Here is a 22,736-nt window from a genome sequence, read left to right as displayed (position 1 = left end):
GTGGGTGAGGCAGGGATAGATTTACCTGTGAAGGTGAAAAGAAGGAAAGAAGTCCTTTTCTCGTGCCAGTGCTCTGTGCTGCAGATTGCCAGTCACACAATGCAGTGACAGCAGAGCAGCCCCTTTATCCAGATGGGTTGTGGCACCAATAATACCTGTTCCATGATGGGATTTTATATCTCTCTTAGTGATGAGGGATGTGGCAAAGACTGGAGAAAAGGTTTGCTTTCAGTTCTGCTGGAGCTGCTTGTCCACTGTGTTCCCTCTTTAACATCGAGCATTTTAACACAGGGCTCACCACAGAATCATACAAAGGCTTGGTTTGGAAGGGACTGTAAAAATCACATTCCAACCCTCCTGCCATGGGTCAGAGGAGCCACACACTAGACCAGATTGCTCAGGGTCCTGTCCAACCTGTCCTTGAACACTGTCAGGGGTGGGACATCCACAGCTTCTCTGAGCAACCTGTGCCAATGCCTCACCTCTCTGGCACAGTACTAGATCCACTTTTCTCCCACCCCTCCTTGCTAACCAATTAACTTAATCTCTTAATGGACAGCATATCTCCCATTTATGTGTAAAGCAGAAGCTTTTCCTGTTGCTTGGCCACAGCATGAAGCTGTTCTCTGGTTTGTATATCACCTTACCCAGGTGATATCAGTGAGTTTACATTTGGATTGAATTAGCAATTTTGGTTGAGATAGTGCAACTGGCAGTAGTCTGGAAACTGATACAGCTTGCAGACCTATGGACAGAATTGCAGTGCCTCTCTTGGGAATGGCATGGAACCTTGTGCTGGGAAACTAAGGACTGGGCAAAGTGAAGTTTATATCTTCAAAAGAAAGCAGTTAGCCTAACATCCTCCAGCCTTCTCTTGGTGTGTGTAAGCTGCCCTTGCCCCAGAGTCTGACCAGCTGAGGTAGCCCTAGGTAGTCTTTCTATTGAAAACCTCAAGAAAATGCTGCCTTCTCCTTCAGAACTGGGACTCGGGGTTCCTTGTGGATATTGGCACTGGAGTTATGCAAGGAATCCCTTATTTGCCCTACCATCTCTGTTGCAAATAGGTCGGGCATTCAAAGATCCTGTTCATGGGAGTGTTGGGACAGCTGGATCCTTGTTCAGTTCTTGCTGCTCCCAAGAATGGAGCAGAGGATCATCTGCTGAGGCTATTTTAGGTTTCTGAGCGTTGCTGGTGTCCCTCTTGAGCTCCTATTTGTGTGCAATCCTACGACTTCCTGCTAAGATCTGTGTGAAAATCCTGTATCCTCATGTGTGAAGGTTTTGCTTGGGCACAATGTCCCAGGGATTAGGAAGAATTTTGAATTCCTCACTTACCTCAACATCTAAGCCATATCAGCTGTATATGTGACCCCTTTGTCTAACCTTTAGCTCCGAACATCCCTTGGACCTTGCTTTGCAGATGCCCATGTGCTGCCTGGTGGGAAGCAGACTGCAGCTTTCAAATGTTTTTCTGCCAAATATGCAGCATCCTTCCTATTAGCAGTAGCTGATTCCTGTTGTCTCAGATGGGAGCATGCATTGAAAAGAGTCTTCCACAAAACCTCTAGGAGTGGAAATACTGCAAAGGCCACGGCTGAGTGAGATGAGATCCTGGTTCTGGCCATCTCTGTATGGCTGGATGGCCACTTGTCCTCTGCCTCCACCATTCTCCAGCCCTCCAGCAAGGCACAGGGTGAGGCTTCCTGGCCTCTCCCTTCTTGGTACACCCAAGACTTTTGGCTTCTCTGCACTTTTTGGTTTCCACCTGCTCAGGTAATTTTTCAGCAATGCTGAGCATTGCTAAGTTTCGTGTTGAGGCAAGATGTGGCTCTGCAGTTTTGGCCCATCTTTATTTTTAGCTGTGTAAGGCATGGTTGATGGTATCAGAAGGAAGTTGCACGGCCTCCGGAGCTCCATGACTCATCCTGGATCAGGACTGAGGCTTTGCTAGCTTCTGCTATAGCCCTCAAGTGATGTAACTGGTTGTGGGAAAGGGCAGAACAAGAGAGAGAAGCAGAGCTTTTAGAAGTTTTGGTTTGGGTTTTTTTTTTTTGCTTGTCGGCAAAGTTGTTGAATTTTCACATTGAAGGATTTTGGCAGGTATCACTCCTGAGCGTGGTTCAAGAGGGTCCTTTGTCTTCCCCATGTGACTTGTACCTGTGTGAGAGAGGTGAAAAAGAGAGGAGCTCTGCCTACCACGAGGCTGAGTAACTGTTTAGTGGCACATAGCAATGGGAAGAGTTTTTAGGGCAAGAAACAAAGCAGGATCCTGTCTCCAATTCAAGCCACAATGGCATTTGGTGCAGCAGTTCTGTCTGAAACTGAAGAGCAGAGGCTTAGGAGGTGCCTGCCAGGATGCAGCAAGAAGAGTCTGAGACCCCCATTCCTTTCAGATCTGGTGCTGCTGCAATGTAGGAAGAGCTCCTGGGGCTTTCTGACCTGCAGGCAGCTGTGTTGGGCTGGACTGGACAGGGGCTGCATGTCAGTCCCATGGAGCAGGCCCATGGGACAGGTGAGGATGTTGAAGCATCCCTGCCTGCCACAGCATGAAGGAGATGCAGTTAAAAAGGCCTCTATTCCCCAAATCTGTCAGTGTGGCTCTCCTGTGCCTTGCCTTGAGAATAGACCAGGTGGGGTGCAAGGCACCTGGGTCCAGAGCAGGATCTTGCTCCTGAGGTGGGCAGGTATGAGGGCTTGTGGGAGTGGGCATCCACCTCTGCCCCTTTCCTTCCTTGGTGAAGGTGCTGCCTTTTGGGGGTGTATTGAGGCTTTTGGGTGTTTTGTGTGTCTGGCAGCAGGGAGAGGACAATCAAGAGGGAACAGAGACAGGGGAGATAGGGGAGCATGCTGAAGGGTACTGCTATGGCAACTTGCCTCTGGCAGCATCACTGACAAGGCAGAAGAGCAGTTGGGCAAATGTGCAAGGTGCCACAGCCCTCAGTTCAGCTGTGCCGTGGGCTTGACACCCCTGGATTCCTGCATGGCAATCTGGCATCTGGAAGTGTTCTCCTCTGGCAGCAGCCCCAGGGTGAGTGGGCAGGGGTGTTTTGCCCATCTTCTCCCCTCTTTCGCCCCTTGCTGGAGTGTGGGCAGCCAGCTCCTGTTCACAAACCTGTTTGGTTTGAAGCCCTGAGCTGCAGAGCAGGCCCAGCCAAGGCCAGGCTCAGCCAGGAACAAACCAGTCTCTTGATCCCTCTCACTGTACATGGAAGAAAGCGAGTCATTCTGCTGCCCTTGCTTATGCTCAGTTAATCAACCTAAGTGGCTCCATGACTGCACCTTCCCAGGATGCCTGGCCCTGTGCTCTGCTGTTCTGTCCACCTTGCACAGCTAGTTTCCCTGCTCCAGTGTATCTGAGGGAGAACAGACACTCTTGTGACCCCTCTGATACAGTGTGAGACCATCCTCTGGGGCAGGAAAAGGAGAAGTTAAACATTTTTGAAACTGCCTTTGGGTAGACCCCTTGCCAGATACTGGTAAGAGAGCTGGCTCATGTTGTTAAAGGGGAAATCATGCGCTCACTAGCAGAGGAAATGGGTCAGGAAGCCATCTCCAGCCTGACCATAATGTGAGTGTGACTGAGACCTGGCCTGTCATCCATGATTCGCCTAAAGGCCTGGATGTAAGCCAGGGAAAAGGACCTGCTGGCGGCAAGCACAGCTTGCTCGTGTCAATATGGATGGCTGTGTGAGCTGTAAACCTCTCTCATTACACCTCTCAAAGGTCACTGCTGGCAGCGAGCTGCAACGCCCTGCCACAGCTCTGTGCCCAGCCCAGAGTGAGAGGGGAGCAATGCTCTTGGAGATGTGTGGAGGTTAGGTGTGTGGGTTTGCCAGGGGGGTGGCACACGCTGCTCTAGTGCCTGTGGACAGAGTCTGTCTGGGACTAGGGTGTTCAGTCAAAAATGGATGGGAAAGGATGCCTGTCTGTGAGTTACCCAAATAGCTCTGCACTCACAAATGTCATAATTCTTGCCTGAGCTGTGACCTCTCCAGGGTGCAAGGTCTCATGTATTGCCCTGAAAACCATTTCACCCTTTCCAATGTGCCCTAGTGTCCTTCTGTGTTGTAAGGTTACTGTAAATTCTGTATGGACTGCCCAGTTCTGTCCAGTTCTGCAGTTTCAGTCATCTTGAAACTCACAAATAGTCTAGACTTGTTTGCACAATGTTCCTTGGACTCCAGACCCTGGTGTTCCCAAGGGAGAGCAAACAAGGAGGTGGAAGCTGGAACGTGGAGGCTCTGGGAAAGCCGCCCGTGGCAGACAGCAGGCTCCTTCCTCCCTCACTTCCAACAGGTTCCTTCCGCTATCGGAGGGGAACAGTTTGCTCTGCACTGAGGGCTGGAGCTTCCTTCCCATCGAGGAATCTACTGAAGGCAGTTTTGGGTCAGCAGTTGGAGCACTGCTTTCCATATATATGACCTTCAGCGCTTGGTGCAGGAGTTGGTGTTACATTATATTATGGGTGCAGGTGGTTGCAGAGAATGGTAGAAAATCCATTGAGCCACACTGTAGTTCTGTCTGACCCCCTTTCATGGCTAGTGGTTTCTCATGTTTCCTCTAGACCGAGTCCCCAAGATGTGCTGTGAAATACCATGGAGTGATGCAGAGCCCAGCAGATGAGGCTCTGGGTCATATGTGTGTGGTGGGGTGGGAATTGCCATTTTCTAGGGCAGAGGATGTTTTCTCTTATCATTTGTAAAACACCTTGCCTGCCAAGATCGCTGCCCAAGGCTCAGTCTCATGGGCACTGTGATCCCATGAGTTACAACCGTGTCATCTTTGAAGTGCTGCCCCCTCTTTTTCTGTCTTACCTGTTCATACTGCACAGTTTTAAGCACAAAGGACCAAAAAAGCCGAAGTGGGGCCATATACTCTGCTGCCAATTTGGGGAGGAGTTAAGATAGGCAGTGCTGGAATAAACATTTAGGGAGAGGCAGCCAAGAGAGATTTCCTCCTGGCTGAGCTGTGGCGTCGAAGCTGGGAGAGCACTGTGTGGGTTACGTGCTGCTTGGCTTTGCCTCTGCATTACCTGAGGCAAGTCCAGAACATGCATGCCTACTTGTAATCGAGTGGGGACACCATTCTACGCAGTGTCACTTTGAAAAATTGTGCCCTGTGGGACATCAGGACCAATGTGAATGCTGCTGCTGTGGGAAGAGTGGTGGGGATTTCAGCAGAGAGGTGATTGATCAGTGGGACCAAGTGGAAACTTCAACTCCATGGGTGTTTCTACCTTCAATTCCCTAAATTGTGAGAAGGGAGCTGAGTCCAGCTGTGATGTACAGATTGGCTTGCAAGAGCCAACTCGTAGTTCCACTCAGGCCAGGAGAAAATGCCTGGATGCCATGCACCAGGGTTTGCTTATTGCCAGCCAGCGCTGCTGGAGCTGTCAGGCCAGCACTGCCACTCAGCCCTTTCTATACCAGCGTTTGCATTGCTGATGAGATTAGCATAGCTGGGCCAGCAGTGGACAAAGGGCGTAATTCTCAAGATCCTCTCTGCTGTGGCTGCCAGCAAAATAAAGCAGTTATGGCATCAAGTAGGGAGTCTGAGCTTTGCTTGCAATTCATCTTTTTAGCAGCAAAAGCTAAAAATATAAGCTGTATTTGCGGAACTAGAATATTCTCAGGCTTTTCATTTTCATGCCGACCTCTTTCCTAGGCAGACAGTCTGGGATCTTAAGGTATTTGTAATGATCAGTTCTGGCCATGTGATAAATCTGGAGAGAGAGAACAGAAAAATTGGTGGCATCAATCTGCCATCCTGAAAGTGCTCCTCTTGCTGCTGTGCCTGTTCCCGGTAACCAAAGGCTGTTTTGTGGCTTAGATTTGTTGAGGAAACAGACTTACAGCTCTTCTCTTTCTTCTGTGCAGCAATTTCCCTAGCAGCTCAGTAGAAATGATTTATTACAGATTTCAGCTGTTTAATTCTGTTTCCCTACAATATGACAGTGTTGGAGTAACTGAGCAAAATGCAGTGATGTTTCCAGAGGAAGGCTGCTATCAGAGGCCACCCTGTAGCAGAGGCTGGAAGCAAGGAGAAACAGGAAATGCCTGTGTTCATGTACTGGGCACTTTTGGGAAGGAACAGGCATCTCACCCTTCAAGCTTTCTCGCTACAGGACTCCAAACATTGCTGATGAAGCTGTTTGAGTAGCAGCAGTGAGAATGCTGCCCTCCAGAGCCTGGGAAAGGTCTGACCAAAGTGGTGGTCTGGAGAGAAAATTCTGTCCTTAAGTGAACCTTCAAGTGCTATTTTTGGAGTATAGGTTTTCTCTTTTTTTTGGGTTTGGGTTTTTTTTGGGATTTTTTGGGGGGTTTTTTGGTTGGGTTTTTTTGGGGTTTTTTTTTGGTTTTTTGTTTTGTTTTGTGGTATGTTTTTTTTTTTGTTTGTGGGTTGAGGTTCTTAAATTACTTTTTGGTGGTGGTTTGGGCTTTTTTTGGTACTGAAAAGAAGAGGTATCATTTGTGCAAATCCCTGTAAGGCAAGAGAGAATTTCCTTTGGAGTGAGCTGGCCTGAAACTTGATATGTCTCTGATGTGTGTTAACAGAGAAATGAAAAGATAGTACCATAAAGTGATAGGGGATAATGAATTTCATCTAGTATTGTGTTGTCCTGGGAGATAGAGCTGGGGCAAGGGTATTGCAATAATGTTATGCTTTGCATGACAATAATAGCAAATACCACCTTAACACACTTCCCTGGGGAGGGGTGAAAGGGTCAGTTTTCAGAGTTCCCCAGGAAGGTGGAGCGAGGCAATCAAGAAGACAGAAGCCTGGGAAAAGATGCCAGGAGACTTACAGATGAGCAGTGTGTAATAGCTGTGCATTTTTTGCAGCTTGAGTTAGGTTTTCCTATTCTTTGTCCCAGCTGAACTAGGCAATGCTGGGCTCTTAACCTCACTGCAATCTTGAAAAACATACTCAAGAAACCATAACTTTAATGTTATTAAACAGCCTGAATGAACAAATATTTAAGTTATCTGTCTGCCAGGCAGATAGATGAGCAGTGGTTTGTTACTGCATCTATAAAATCAGGGATTTTAAAGGGTTCTGCTGTGGGTGAACACTGCTGTAGACCTGGTCCTGAGAAGCTTTACTGGTTGGCAGGTCCTCAAAAGGGTTTCTGTAGGTGTGTGATAAAAACAGAGAGCCTGAGGTCAGTACCTGGAAACTTACCAGCTCCTAATGCTAGACCAGAGTATCAAGTCTTTACTCAAACACCTGAATCTTTTAAGGTAAAGAATGCCATGACTTGTTCTCAATGGAGCATCTAGTCCCTTACCAGCCTTTTGAGACCTAGGGCACTCTTCTGATTTATAATTCTCTATGCAGGTCTTCAATTCAAGTTTGTTGTTTTGTTTTTTTTCTGGGCTATGCTAAGTTGCTCTATGTCCTGGTCCCCTCAGGTGGCAGAGAGCACATGAGTCAGTTTGTGTAGCCCAGCGGAGCTGGGTGCAGTCTGTATGGCCAGCAGCAGACTGGGGCCAACTTCTGCTTTAAGAGAGGTGGGAACTGTGGAGATTCACAATTGGGAAAGCTGCTTGATGTGGACTATGTGGGTACCTCCCCATTGCTGGGGTTCTCAGAGGTCTCAGTACCACTCCTGCTTTACTCCCCACGCTCTGCCAGGGACTGGGTTGCCCACCTACTCTCCTGCCTCAGGGCAGGGTCAGCATGCTGTGAATCAGTTTCCCTGAGGTCTGAGGAGAAAGAACGGGGTGGAGCAGGACCGGAAAGGGGCAGAGGGGAAGTTACAGCAGCTGTAGGAAATGGCATTTTAGGGTGCTGCAAGGTGGCCTTACCCCATCCTGTCTGCTGGGGTGGTGTTTTGGGATGCAGTGGTACAAGCTGGCTCTGTCTGCCATGGAACTGGTGTTTCAGGGTGTTGGGCAGCTCTATTGCAGCTGCAGAGCTGGCATTTTTGGCAGCCCTTTCTCCATACTGCCTTTTCCTGTGCCAGGGATCGTGCTAGGAAATGAGACCTGGCTGTACCTTCCATGTCCTCTGCATTCCCATGCCCAGGGTGTATAATTATTCACAGGCCATTGGCACTGCTTCCCCAGCTTATGACTTTGGGCTGCTGGTCAGGATGTGGGTCTGAGCTTATCTCAGACAAGGCAAGAATCAGCATGCAGGCTGTGTAGTAACAGCCTGGCATCCCTCACTGGCTCTGATTTGCTCCTGGTCATGGAGCAGTGGCTCTGCACGGGCAGGAGCACTGGAGTCCTTGCAAGACTGACAGTGGGGGTGCCCAGTCCCAGTTGTTTCCTTCCTCATCCCTATTCCTCTGTGTAAGCCCAAGTCTGCATGCATGGAGCATGTTTTGAAATAAACCTGCTGAACTGAGGGCAGGCAGAGCAAAACCAGGAGATTATAAAGAGGTGTAAGGCCAAGCCCTGCCTGTGTTGCTGCAGCAGTGTGAGGTACAGTAGTTTGTAATGATGATGAGCATGACCAGAGACATCCCTCCCAGCCTGTTGTGTGTATCTGATGCTTCCTTCGAGCCACCAGCAGATTGTCAGTACAGCTCTTTTGTAAGTGGAAGGTAGGTCCAGCTTCCCATGGATGCTGCAAACTGCCTTGCTTCTGTGAAGCTCTTCATTTGAGGCGGTGCCCTAAGGGTTAAGCCATGGTTGTGGGATAGGGTTTGTAACAGGAACAAAGAGGGCTTTTAAGGTCTGTGCTGGCCTAGGAATAGAGGGAATTGATTGAGCCTTTCCCAGTGTGTTGAATTACAAAGGTCATGGAGACCCTTTTGCTGGGAGGCAGCAGCCTTTGAGGTCCCTGCTGGAAGTGGGGCAGGGAGAAAAGAAATTGTGAAAGTCAGTGAGAGCAACTTAGTGGAGCGCTTTAAAAGCAGGTGAAAACTGGAACTGTGTCCTGGGATAATAGTGACTGAACACAAGGCTGGGCACCTTCTCTGTGAGATTTTTGGGAAGTTTGGTTTTGCTCCACCTCCTTCCCGCTATTGCATTTACTGTTGCCCCCACACATGGCACCTGAATTAGCAGCACCTCTGTATACCCTAAACTTGGGCCACTCCAGCCCACTCAGGGCTGGTGAAGGCGGCAGAGGGTAAAAGGCAGTGCCTGTAAGGAAGGATCTTTCCAAAATGCAGAAGAGGAGAGTCTCTGCAGACACATTTTACCTTGACAGAAGAGGAAGTTTCATACCCACCTGAGCTAAAACTGGATTTTTCATGTGTAGTTGAGCAGGAAAACCCAATTCTAGCTGGTTTCCAAGCTCCTCTTCTTAATGTGATCTGCTCAGGATGTCCCAGGGGGCACAGCAGCAGAGGGTCCAGCAAAAGGAGCTTGGGAAGGGATGGATGGCAGAAACCTCTGTTTCCCTTCCTGCAGCAAGATGAAAAGTAGACACAGGTAGTTTCCATTTTGAGGTTTGGATTGCATGAGCCATGCAGCCCACACACCCAAGATGTGTACAGAAAAAGGTGGTTTAGTCCTTAAAACTTTCAGATTTTAAGTACCAGCTTAGCAGGCATTTGGCCATTCAGCTCCATCCACTGGCACAGGCTTGCTTCCCCATCTGATCTTTTATTTTAACGTAATTCCACTTCTGATCTTTATGTTGGATCAGATGACCTCAGATGTGATTTTGGAGCAAAGGACTGTTTGCGATCTGCCTAGGATATGAAAGTTGGTTCTAGGGAATATCCCATGAGGGTCTCTGCAGCCATCACCTAAGTTAGCAGCCTAGAGACTTCTCTACTTTTTTAAGCATGAGAAAGTCAGGACAGAGCTGCATGAGAAGGGGTATTTGTTTTAGAGCTCTCAGAAACCAAAACACCTGCTCACTTTGCTAGCCAGCCTGTTCTTGGGGTCATTCTCTGTGTGTCTGTCCCAGTAACCTGGAACTGTTCCAGCAGAAGCATGTTCATGGACTTGTTGCTGCTTAGCATTGACTTTGAGAAGGCTTGAATTCCTTCATCTATTGTTGCTCCAAATCCTCTCTTCCCACCCTGTCTTTTGGCCTCACCTGTGCTGCAGAAGCTTGCCACTAACAAACATAAATGTGGGTGTATAAGTGGGCTCCTCTCTGCTGGTAGTTCCCAGGTGGCTCTCCTGGAATGTGCTGTTTAAAGAAAGCAGGGTCTGCTCTCTTTATTTTGGGTGAACACTCTGCCACTCTTTTCAGCCACCTGGACTGCAGGATGGAAACATGAGACATTTGCAAGAGTTCCCCTTGGTGTGAGAAAGATGCTAGAATAGAGCAGAGGCAGCTTGGCTGTCTTTGCTCTGCTCCTTCTCCCATTCCAGCTGGAGAGGGGTGTTGCAGATGGGATGTTACCCCTCTGTTAGTCACAAAGGAGGGTGTGGCAGGAAAGTCTGGCTCAAAAGTCAGTCAGTCTGGCTCAAATTGGATCAGTCCCCAGCTGCTTAACTGGATGTAGGGCAGTCCCTCAGCTCCCTCTGTGCTTGGGGGCTATGTTAGGGAGCTGACCGTGTCCAAGAGCTCGTATAGGTTTGTTGCTGGTCTCTCAGGGGCTCCCAGAGTTTGTAGCCAAGCCCATCTTTTCAGTGGTGCTAAGGCTGATATAAGCATGTGCATTTAAATTGCTGGGTCTGTTGTGTTGGTGGTTGCTGAGTTTTGTTGAGGCGCTTGCCCAGTTGCTGTGACCTTAGTGACACTGTGACCATGGTGTTGGCCCTTCTGACACATGGTGAGCACTGTGGATCTCCCCGCTTCTTCCCTATGAGGGGCCTGAAGTACTGGAGCTCCTGATCAGAGAAGGGAAGCTGCAGGAACCCGTAAGGGTGCCATGGGACAAAATCTTGTGTATACATAATGAGGATCAAAAATTTAAAAGTCCAGGGAGAAGCAGCAGTTCTGGCATACAATCAGAAGCTTTGGCAGAAAATCATTCTGTGTGCCTATTAATATGTGACATGCCAGCCCAAACTGTTGTCCCTCGCTTCCTGGCCAAAATATGGTTTACTTTGGCCTTAACTCCTAGGTGTCAGGGCTTTCTGTCTAAGCTGGGGCTGTGTGACCCTGCTGAAGACATAATGCTTGATTGACTTGTTCTCCTGCAGTGTGCTTGTCCCAAGTATCCTGTGTGCAGCTGCAGCTGGCCAGGTGTTCCTGGGTGAAAGGGACCAGAGCCCCTTGTCAGCATGACTCTGACCCATGGGATGTGGAGAGGAAAGAGTGAGAAAAGAGCCTGTATGATGCAGTAATTTTCTGTTGCAGTAGCTGGGAAATGGATTCTGCAGCTCCGACAGGCAGAGGCACAGGGCTGTGACTGGGTGTGCTGCATGGAGCAGCATCTCCTGCTCACACCACAGCTCTCCTGTGCTCAGGCACAGATGGATGTGCAGAGCCCCTGTGCGTGCCACAGCTCTCACTGGGCTTGGCACAGCTGCACAGTGCCATCTTCCTCTTGTCACCTCTGTCTGCTCTGGTCTCTCTGAGGAGACTGAGGTTACCTGGGCAGCCCTCGGAAGGGCTTAGCGGGTGGAGGCAGTGTGTGTGCCTTGGGAACAGACCAGGATGTAGAGAAGAGAGGAGGGAAAGGATGTGGGACAAAGCCTGTTTGAGCCTCAGCCCCAAGCACTAGGGAATTGTCAATCAGAGGAGCGGCCTGCAGAGGATCTCTGTGTGCACAGATCATCTGTGTGTGACTTGCGCTGTCCACACTCAGGAACTGGCCAAGCCTGTGAGCCCTGCATGCACAGTGGCATTAGCTGATGCAAGCTGGCCATGGCCACGCTGAAAAGAAGTAATTTTCTGTCTCCCAGGAATCTGTCCACCTTGGAGAGTAAAAGGAAGAGGGCACAGCCTGGGGGGGCACGTTTGGCTGTACCCAAGGGCAGCTTGGCTGGCAGACATCTTGCCTGTGGATCTGAGCTGTGGCAGTGCTGGGTAACCCTCCCACAGCCAGCAGGGTTGGGCTGATAAAGGGATTGGGTTTGCCTGGAAGGCAGCCTCGGAGCCTGGAGGAAGGGCCTCCTCTAGCACTGCTCCTTATCTTGACAGCACTTCCAGCCTGTCTCTGCCCCTTCTCCTCACAATGGACTTGAGCCAGTGGTGTCACCCCCACCCCTCTGGGTGCTGTGGGGGGCAAGGGTTCTGGCATGGCCGGGCTCCCTGCCCAGTTTGCTGCCTTGCAGTGTCATTGCCCATTTTGCACACACACACTCACTGCCTTTGTGCATGGGGCTGTGGCAGAAATGAGTTAGTCAGGAGGGACTGAATCACAGGGGAATGAGTCAGTGGAAGCTGAAGGCAGGTGTGTGTGTAGGACAGGGCTTTGAGGGAGCCCAGGGGTCTGGCAGCTCATGCTGAGTCCCTGGGAGATGGACTGAGGGTGCCAGAGAACTGGGAAAGCCGTAGGGATTAGCAGGTAGAGGCAATGGCTGCGGGTATGCTGCTGTCCTGGAAAGGCCTGGGGCATCTTTGGTGCTGAGTCTTTCCCATAGAGGAGTACTGCAGGGGAGCAGTGCAGGGACCAGGTATGCCTGCCTCCAGTGAATCAGGTGGATCTTCATCCCCACACAGGCAGTGGGGTGTCCAGCCAGCTCTAGGCAAGCTGAGAAAGCCTCTGTACTGGTCAGATCCTGCCCAGTTGTCTGAGAGAGCAGATGGAGGATGGGAAAATGAGTTATACTTGTTGGGGCAGAGAATGATAAACAAATAGCTCTGGATTGAGTGAAGACAGCATGGAGGAAGAGCTGGGATGCAGATAAAACACTGGAGATTTGGGAACATGGATGGTTGTTGGCTCTAACACCCGTTGTGTGACATGGGCTCTGCTGCAGACCCTTGGAGATATTGCAAGGGTCACAGATGGCTGCTTCCCTCATGGAGGGACCTGCTCTGGACTGCTGGGTTTCCATCCAGCACAGCTGGTTTCTGCTGAATTGGACTCAAAGTTGTCCTCTCATCGCTCCTGCAGACAGGTCCCTCATGGGCATGGTGGAGGCAGCCTTGGTGTCAGAGCTACAGCAGCACAACCAAAGCTCTCTGTGTCTAGGGCCAAACTTCTTGGAGCAGGTACTTGGGAATTTTGTCTTGGAATAACGTAGGTGTGTTGCAGGAGGCACTGGTATTGCTACCAACCAGAGCAAGGATCAGATACTTGAACAAAAGCAGCTCCTGCTGATCTCAGGTTGAGATGAGTGTCTTTTTTCAATATCCCCAAGGTATGCAAATGCGGGTACCTCCCGTCCTCCCTGGTGGCACCCTTGGCTGGGCAGGATGGAGCCCAGCAGGCTCCAGCAGTCTCCAGAGATGAGCTGGAGCTCTGGCTTCTTGTGTGCTGCAGTGGCAGAGGCTGAGTGGTGGGCTTGTGCAGCCTGGGGGAGGGAAGGCAGTGAGGGGGGCTCTCACTGCTGCTGCAGGCTGTGGGTTTGCAGTGAAGCTGCAGCTTGGCTCTCTTGGGAAGTGCCCAGAGGCAGGATGAGAAGCAATGACACACGAGGGAAATTCCAATTAGATATTAGGAAAAATATTTCCTTGCAAGGCAGTTAGACTCTGGAATAGGGCCCAGGGAAGGGAGACGGTTTCCACACTTGGTGACTTCCTGCCTCTGGCATGGGCAAACCCCAAGCAATTTGTTTGAACTTGGCTCTGCTGTTAGCACAATTGCACTCAAACCCTCTGAGGTCCCTTCCCACTGTTGTTCCTCCGTTCTGCAATTCTCAGGTTCCTTAGCAATGCTGCATCTCATGGACTATTGGACTGACCAGCTTGGAGGTACATGGAGGGCTTGGGGTCTTGTCCTGTCTGTCCCATTCTCACTTGGACTCATCTGTATGGTATTAGCAGTGGTGGGAGATGGGGGCACTGCCTTAGGAGCACTGCTCAGCTCATTCATTTGCCCCAGCCTCTCTTAGCAGGAGCACCCATCTCTGTTTCTTTCCCACATGAACACAAGAAGCCAGTGGGCAGTGAAACACAGGATGTAAAGCATCTTCCTTGCTCTGCTGGAAGCACTGAGCTGTGATGTGTAGAAGGTACTGGTGTTTTTGGAATGCTCATGAGGATGCTAGGCTCCAGTCCTCCAGATGGAAAGTATATCTTTCCCATGGTGTTTGCCCAGAGATAGTGGGGATTTGAAGGGAAGTCATTGGGAGCTTTTTTAAAGGTTCCAGCTGCTTGACCATCCTCAGCAGATGGATGCTGAGATGAGCCCAAAGGACTGTCTGGAAAGAATTATTTGCTCCCAGTATTTTCTGTTTCTTTGCCAGCCTTTTATTCTCATGGCTGCTCTTTCCCTGATCCTGTCCTTCTGCAAAGCTGGCTGCTGGCAGTCGTATGAGCCTTGTCTTCAGGAACAACTTCACTCTGTGATTTATTGTGTCTCTGAGCCTTGACCTGGTGTCTGATGCTGCCGAAGCCCATGTCTGATGTGTAAGTGTTCAGAGGTGTTTACAGTGTTTGGTCCATCCTGTCTGCAAATCTGTAATGAACCAGAGCAAAGGGGTCTGCTTGTAGCCTTAGTGCCTGGGTTAAGCTGACCTGCAGCAGTAGCTACATCTGCTTTCTCATCTGGGTGGCTGGGTGGATGGTCAGGCTCCCTTTATGTGGGTTTTCAAGGTCTCGAACATTCTCATAAACCGTGTTAGTCCCCAGATCCCCTCTGAAGTTGCTCCTTTCAGCCTTTCCCTCAGGCTTGTTGATGCTGGGCTGCCATTGCCCTGTGCGCTCTGCTCTCCCTGCTTTGGCATTCCACATGTAACTCAATACTGTTCTGGGCATGCTGGCTTTACTTGGATATCTCTGTTACAGCACCCTCCTGCACATTGGGAGCAGCAGGATCTGGTGGTTTGGGCCAAGAGGTCATTGAGGTCTGTTCCCAGCTGCAGGAGCCAGTGCTGTGTGGCAAGGGATGATGGTTTCTGGTAGGCCATGGAGAGCTCTTAGGCCAGACACAAGCTCTGTCTCCCTAGGAAGGTCAGGTCTAGAGGGACATCTGTGTCCTCAGGGCATAGATCAACCACCAGGTTTAAGATGTTTTTGATTTAGTTGCCTCTGCTGTCTGTGGGGCCCCAGGAGTAGTTCACTCTGTGTGGACCAGGTTTGCAGTTTCATGGGGTGTAATAGGAGCTGGACTGTGTCTCTTGCTGCCCTTCACATGGATATGCCTACAGTCCCTCTTACCCCCATGTTTCCCTTCTTAGGACTGCTCTCATGTGTTTACTGTCATTATGGCCAACAGTGTGAATGTTTGGATGACAGTTGTGACACCCTTTTTCTAAGTCCAGCAGGGTTTTTCACCTTCAGTCCTACATGAAAGAGAGGTTTTCCTTCTCTATGACAAGGTGCAGGACATCGAATTAATTGTAGAAATACTCCTTCCCTGCAGCAGCCTTGACTGTGTCCATCTCCTTAAAATCAAAGATGGACAAAGCCTCCCCCTTATGGCCCAAATACCTGCCCAGCACATGTCACTTGACTGGACTTGAGCCCTTCTAAATCGCAGCTGGGGAAAGGTGACTTGGGTGGGTGTGCACAGCCGTGTGTGTTTGTGTGCGGTATCTCCTCCCCCTGTGCCACATACACGTCCAGTCAGGGAGTGGAAAAGATGCTGAATGTCCCCACAGCTGCTGCAGCCTTATCTGCAGGCTGCAGCTTGGTAACCAAGCGGGAGGCCCGAGTGCCTGTGCTGAAGCACCTCCCTTGGAGCGCTCTTACAGTAAAAGGAAGTGTATTGCGAGAGGGCTTGCGGTGGGGAGGGGCAGTTCCCATGGGGCAAGTGCTGCAGTGCACAATCCTTGCTGCCTTCCCCACTGCAAGCCTATTACTCCCTCTTCAAATGTGTAGCCTTGACACCTGGAGTTGATCAGAGCAATCCAGCATCCATGGGACGTTCTGCACTGCCCCGAGGTGCCTGATGACTGTTTGGGGAGGTACGGAAAGGTGATGGTGCCGTGGGTCTGTCGGGTGTCAGGGACTCATCAGGGGGGCTGTGTGCAAGGAGGCTTGGGCTGGGGGGCTGTGGGTGTGTGGTGATGGGGAATGAGAGGAGCCTGGCATAAGTTAAGGTATGAACTGCAGCAATGAGGAGGCAGCAGAGCACAGGTAAGAGCTAGGGGTTTGCCTTGGGGGGGTTCATGGAAACAGAACAGGGTCTGGCAGTGGTTGAGGATGGGGTGGAATGAAGAGGAGCACATTTGTGGGATACATCCTACAGCTGAAGGATGTGGGAAAGAGGTAGTGTGAATGGCTAGAGGGCATCAGATTACAGAAGGAGCTGGCTTGGTAAGGAGGCTTTGGATACCTGTGCCTGTATGCAGTGGTGACAGAGGGAGAAGACAGGAGATAGCAAAGCTGGGAGTAACAGGGCTGCCATCACCTGCTGATTTCCCTGTTATCTTCTCCCAGCTTGCAAAGCACCACCCCACCACCAGAGCTCTCTGTCTGAGGCTCCTGGTTCTGTACCCAGCTAATGGTTCTGTACCCAGAAAGTGCCTGGGCTGTTTTGTCTGCACACCTAGATCATACTTCCCATGGTGCACAGCCCAGAACAGGGAGCTGACAGGAGCAGAGTTGGTGAGTGATTATCTTACCACTGGAGTTGAGTTAAACAGGTTAATAAACAGTTTGCAGGGCTTCTGATGCAGACACCAGCTGCAGGGTGTTATTCCTCCTCTTGGGACATCAGTCCCCAATCAAAAGGGACTCTTGGTGCTAAAATTTGTAGATCATTTAGAATGGTGAGGGCCTCATGCAGATTGGGTCTGGGGACAAACATTCCTTATTGAACTTGAAATGTGGCAGTGCACTGGTGTCCTGGTCATGGCCAGAGACCTCGGGTGTCACAGAAGTGCAGACCAGAAGTGGTCCCTGCCCTTGGCCGGATCCACTTGCCTTCTCAAAGCCATTCTGTGACTGGCTGCACAGGCATGTGACTTGGTAATCACACGGTGGAAAAATTTCCATTGGTTTCAGCTGGCACCAAGCTCTGGACTGGAACAGCCAGTCTGTGGGCTCATCAGTGGCTGAGGTCCTGTGGGCCACCACCCCTGGAGAGGGACAGGAGGGCTGGAAGGGAGCTGGCTGACATGTCCCTGTGCCTGGGTGGCCAAGGGCTTGCTTTCACATTGTTTCTTGCCACAAGGTGTCTGCTGAGGCCGCTGTGCTGCCCCAAGCCCAAGGCCATGGGGCTCGCCAGGGCTTGCAGGTGCGGTGGTGGCTGCAGCTTCCCCTGCGCAGCAGCTACCCCGAGGTGAAAGACACAGCTTTTTATTATGTGGAGCCAGCACACAGGAATTTGCTGCTTGTGGACAGCTGTTGTCCTGGGCCTGGCTCGTGTCCTCCAGCACTTCTCACCCGGCGCTGCCTCAGGAAGGACAAGGGGAAGGGGGGTGCCCACCCTCGATTCCCTGTGCCGGGCAAGTGGGTGCCACCTCGGGCCAGTGGGGGTGAATAGCTGCGGTGGAGCCTGGCAGCATCCTGCAGCCTCTGCAGGGATCCTCTTGGGCAGCGGAGAGTTTTCCCCACCCCCAGCTCTGCCGCTGCCTCTTTGTTTTCTGGCAGAAGCCTCTGTGCCTTTTCATTGCCGTGGAGGCGCCGAGCAGGAGCCTGCATGTGCCGCGTGTGCGTCTCGCCGGGAATGTGATGCGGGCTGGGAATCCTGCCGGGCCAGGCATCTCCCCTGCAGGGCAGCGGAGGCCAAACAGCAGCTTCGGGGGTCTCCTTCCCAAGGACTGTCCCTCCGGAGGAGCGAGGCTTCGAGGCAGCTGGTGTCCCTCACAAAACGCTCTTTTGCATTGACAGCGCTTCTTGCACCTTGCCACAAGTCGAGTAAGTTGGATGGGAAGGGGCCGGTCCTCAGCTGGGCACTCGGGCTCTCCGCTGTGGTCCCCGCTCGCTCCCGCTGGGAAGGCACCTGAGATTAAAGCAGCGCCAAAGGCTATGGAGCTGGATACCGCGGTGGCTGAGGATTGCTTGTGCTGCGCCTGCCTTTCCATGTATTTGATCTCTCGACTTCCAGCGGGGACTGAATTCCTGTGCTGGATTCTGGGCTCGGCTCTTCGGAAAGGATCCAATTATTTTAGAGCTTTGAGCATCTCCATTTGCTGCCCATATTTGCGGCGCGCTGGCTGGAATTCCAAGTGATTAACGTGGCTGTGACATCCCTCCTAGGGGTGTTATCTTTGCTCGCTGTCCCCCACCGCCCCCCTCTTCCTCCTCCGGCAGCGAGCGAGCGAGACAGGCAGGCAGAGACAAAGGTCTGTCCTCAACCTGGGCTGTCCTCCCCGTAAGCGGCTGCTGCATGGGATTTCCCTGCCCTGCCTGCTGCGGGTTTCCTGAGCTCCCGGTCGAGCACTGGACGTGGGCGGCCGTGGGCTGTATCGCAGAGGTTTGAACCTGCTGGGCTGGGTGGGCAGGGGCTGCTGCCGGCCTTGGAGAGCTGCCCGATTGTCCTGCCCGATTTTAAGCTGCTTTTCATTCTTTGACTGCGCTTTCCTGGGAAGAGGGGCAGCCGTGCGTGGAGGGGAGGTTGGCGGGGAGGGGGTTGGACGTGGGGGAAAGCTTTACACAGGTGGCTGTCGCATAGTGGGATCTGCCTGCAGACCCTGTAAACCCCCCTTCCCAGCCGCAGGCTATTGTCAGCATCGCCGTCTGCAAGCCAGGCACCTGGGAAAGGTGTGCGGAGGCGATCCGTGCCAGGACGAGGGGCATCAGAGGGAGAAAGGGTAAGTCACTGGGCTGGGAGCTCTGCTCCGGCTTCCCCAGCTCCCAGGAGAGGTTTCATTGTGGTATCCTGACTTGGCCGAGCAGAAGGGCTCAGTCCCTGCAGCACCTGTGTGTGGTGCTAGGGCTGGGGGGGCACTGCATGTTGCTGGGCAGACCTCAGCCCTTGAGGAGGCTGCTGCAGCTTGTAGCCCCAGCAAGATGCACTGCAGACAAGGCTGCTCTGTCCTCGGGGGCTTCTGCACCCTTCCAGTGCTGCCTCCCGAGGGATGGGGGGATCAGCAGCACCTCATGGACTCGGTGCTCAGGCACAGGGAGGTGTCGGGACTCTCCCTCTCCTCTGTAAAAGCTGTGTCTGGTGGTTTCTAGGAGCTTGCACCCGTGACATGGGCAGTACCTCTTGCCCCATCCTTCCCCTCTGGGCTCGGGCTTCCTCTCCATTCCTGGCAGGAGCTAGCACTGAACAAGGCTCTGTGCTCAAGTGCATAAATCTGGCATGGCAGGAGGCCTCCTGAGGACCCTCAAGAACAGCACTTGCCCTTGCAGTGGGGCAAGGAAGCTCCCTCCATCTGTATCCACTCCTATTCCCTCTCCTTCCTCCCTCTTGTTTCCACCAAGTCTCAGCTCGTTCTTCCCCAAACTGAATTCCAGGATAGCACCAGAGCCATGGCCAGTGGTCATTTTTCCCTTCAGGCACAGTTTGCTCCTCCAGCAGCTCCCTAGTCAGCTTTTCCCTGGGATTGCCACCTCTGCTACAGTGCTGGAGGTAGTCCCCAGCCTCACGTGTCTGTGTCTCTCCTGATGGTGAGGTGCCTGATCTGTCAGACTGTGCAGGAGCCCTTCTCTGGTGACAGCATTGCTGTTAGTGCTGCCATCCTTCAGGGTTGTGACAGAAACTTTCTGCCTGCTGGCACTTCATGAGCTCTGCTCTTAGCCTGTGCCAGGGAGCTCCTGGGTTTGTGCTCACACTGCTTAGATTTCCTTCCTTCTCCTTGGGTTCAGATAAGACCAATAGAGTTGTGATTTATTCTCCAGTCTGTTTCCAGCCGTTTCTGTTGCTTCTTCTCTTGCTTTGTACTCTGCTTGTTCTGAGGATGACTATTGGCCATCTTCTAATGATGGCCCTTCTTTTTTCTGGCTGTGTGGTTCCTGCTTCACCCTCAGTGAGGCCACCAGTGTCTCTCCATAGCTCTTCCGATGAGGAAGCAGGAGAGAATAAGGCAGCAAAAGCCACCTAGGGGTTGGTTTGGGGTTTTTTGTGGTCTAAATCGTGCAAAGACCTCTGTTGGCCCTGCCAGCCACCAGGCTGGTCCTCTGTCCCAGGCAGCAATGCCCGTGTCAAAGCCTCTTGTCCACTGGCCACGTGTTCCTTCAGACTGGCTGACAGTGCTGCTCTGGGAAGCCACTGGATGCCCCCTGGATGAGTGTGGCAACTTTACTCATAGCTTTTGCTCTCTTCCTTGCACTGGTGCTGTGCTACCACCCCTGCCAGGCTCCCAAGGGCTCTGCCTTGTGACAGATAACCTCCCTACTCCACACTCATCCCTCTTCCTCTCCGGCTGGCACAGTACAGCTCCAACAGCAAGAGATCCTTTTGCAGGCTGCAGCCCAGCATGTGGTTCTGCTGCTGCATTGCCCAGCCAGGGACCCGTCCTCACTCGCCATCCTGCTCTGTTGCCTCCAGACTGAGACCATGGTCTGTTAATCCTGGTTTCCCCCTGGATGTGCTAATAGGAATGGAACCAGCAGGTAAGCCAAGTCCCTGACCCAACCCCACCAGGCCTGGCTGTGTTTTTCCGTGTCGCACTCTGGTCGCCTGGTGTCCCCAGGGAACACAGCATTTCTGCCCCAGTGCCTGGGACACACTCCCTCTCTGCAGGACATTTGGCCCTGGGTATTTCTTGAAGCGTGGTGCCCTTCCCCAGGCAAAGAAATAGAGGAAAGCTGTGCCTGGCATAGCTCCAGATCCAGGTGCTGGGAGATTTTGGCAAAAGCACAGGGCCCTGCCTGTTTTCTGAGCAATGAGGGGGCCTTGGCAGGAGCAGGGCAGAGTGTGGAAGAGCTCTGGCTGGGCTTCCCTCAAGAGGCAAAGCTCTCTGAGTCCTATTCTAGAGCACCAGCATAGACTGAAACACTGTCCAAAAAAAGAATCAGCATAATGTGGGCTTAGGAGGAGCCAAACCCTTGGCGTGGGCACATGGAGCCCCATGTGCTGTGTCCGCAGGGATGGTACCTGTGCTGCTCAGCTGAGCTGGTGAAGGCCTGGGCCTGGCTCTGCCCCATCGATGTGGCCAGAATTAGGGCTCTGGCAGTGCCTGGGTCAAGGAGAGAAGGCAGAGGTGACCAGGTGCCTGCTTGGAGTACAGGAAACTGTGGTCACAGGATTGCTGTCCTGCTCTGTGGGGAGGGGTTGGACTCCCTTGGTGCTGTCAGAGGCTGAGCTCTACTGTGAGCTGGATGGGCTCTGAGCAGGGAGGAACTGCCCTGGAGGCACTTAGTACTGCCAGGAGAACCTCCCTGGGATACAGTCCCAGGATCAGGCTCACCCGAGGAGGGTGAGCAGAGCTGTGCCCCAGCTGTTGCCCATCCCAGGCTGATGGGCATTCCTCCAGAAGGATGTTCAATGAGATTTTTAGGGTATACTTGGAGACACTTTGAATGATACTTTCCTGTACCTGCTGTGGGGCTGGCCTTTTCCAGCACAATGCTTCAAGCAACAGTGTCTGGGCTTGGCAAAAGGTGATGCAGCCCCTTGTTCTGTGTTCTAGTGTTCTAGTGGCTGCAGATGGCAGCACCTGATCATTGGTGTTGAGAGCTCAGCTGGGATGGATTTGTGGTGCTAGCAGGTCAGCCTGTCCTTATACATCCATTCTCCTGAAAGGCAGCTGCTGGGGAGAAAATGGCTGTGACTTCAGAGGGACATGGGGAAGAGAATGAAAGTATGCAGGTGAACTTTGTTTGTTCTGGCATGGACATATTCTTTCTTCCACTGCACCAGGCTGATTCTTGCTGGTTTTGTTGCTGATTTTGTTTTCCAGTGGTTGATAGTGACACACAAGTCATGGTACAAGTCTCCCTCCGGGATGGAGGAGGGAAACAGCAACTTTCCAGGCAGGCAGAACACAGCATGTTACCACTTCAGCATCCACCCACAACTGAGGGCATTCACTTGCTTTCCTATCTGCTTTGGTACAGGCCTCATGGGGTGCCAAGAGGAGCTGGTCTTTACAAAAAGCTTTTGTTGAGGTTTTGGCCCCATGGTTTGCTGTGCTGCAGCACTGATTTGCCTTGCTGCAAGTGCTCTTTGGGTGTTGTATTGAATCTCAACAGGTCCTGTTCTTGCTGGGGAAGGTTTGGCAGTGCCCTTCCCCAGCAGTGGTGGTGGCTTTTGAGCTGTCCAGCTCAAAAGGACAGCTGGTCATGACAGCCTGTAATTACAAATCTTATTGGAAATGTGAAAGAACAGCCTGTTTTCTGGGGCAGGTGAGGTCAGGCAGCGAGCACAGCTGATGCTGGCTTTCCTTGTGCAAGTTGCAGAGATGCAGAATTTGCCAGACCAGGAGGCCAGAAGGGGATTGCACTTGAGCGTTGCTGCCTCTGAGCATCCGTTTGGAGGTTTTGTTCATCTGCTTGGCTCTGCTGTTTCCACCCTTCAGAGCGGTGCTCACTGCTGACTTGGGGTGCCCAGACAGTGACTTCCCACTGGATGGGTGCTGCAGTGAGCCCCTGTTTGAGGAATGCATGAGGAGGGAGGTGGGGAGGGCATGATCTCCAGGGATAGGCACAATTTCCTGATTTAGCTGGAGGTGCCTGGGGTGGTGAAGCCCATGAGCTGCCTCTCCACAGAGGTGCTGAGGGTGGAGGTGCCCAAAGGCTCACTCTGAAGGTGTTGCACCATGAGCTGCTGCTTCAGCTGACTCTTTTCCACCCCCTCTTCCAGGCATCAAAGCTGCAGTGCCCGTGGATTATGACCACAGGGGAGCTGTGTTGCATCTGCAGATCTCTATTGTGCATCAAGGGCACATCTGAACAGGTGAGTGCTGTGCACATGTAAGGATTGCTGTCTT

General features: G+C 52.0%; 1 protein-coding gene across 5 annotated transcripts in view; it reads left to right on the top strand.

The window, feature by feature from the left end:
- FAM214B (family with sequence similarity 214 member B) overlaps positions 1-22,736 on the top strand; it is a 45,563-nt gene that overhangs the window by 7,000 nt on the left and 15,827 nt on the right. Inside the window, exons 1-3 of one of the 5 annotated variants that reach the window (XM_042780153.1) lie at positions 17,094-17,775; positions 18,572-18,671; positions 22,610-22,702. The gene's annotated coding sequence lies outside the window, so the exon portion shown is untranslated. The other 4 variants (XM_042780154.1, XM_033085428.2, XM_033085427.2 and 1 more) reach the window with 4 other exon arrangements.

This window comes from Catharus ustulatus, chromosome Z (assembly GCF_009819885.2).
Source record: "Catharus ustulatus isolate bCatUst1 chromosome Z, bCatUst1.pri.v2, whole genome shotgun sequence".
Lineage (NCBI taxonomy): Eukaryota > Metazoa > Chordata > Aves > Passeriformes > Turdidae > Catharus > Catharus ustulatus.
The sequence above is the reverse complement of the archived record's forward strand: the minus strand, read 5'-3'. Positions and strand labels throughout refer to the sequence as shown.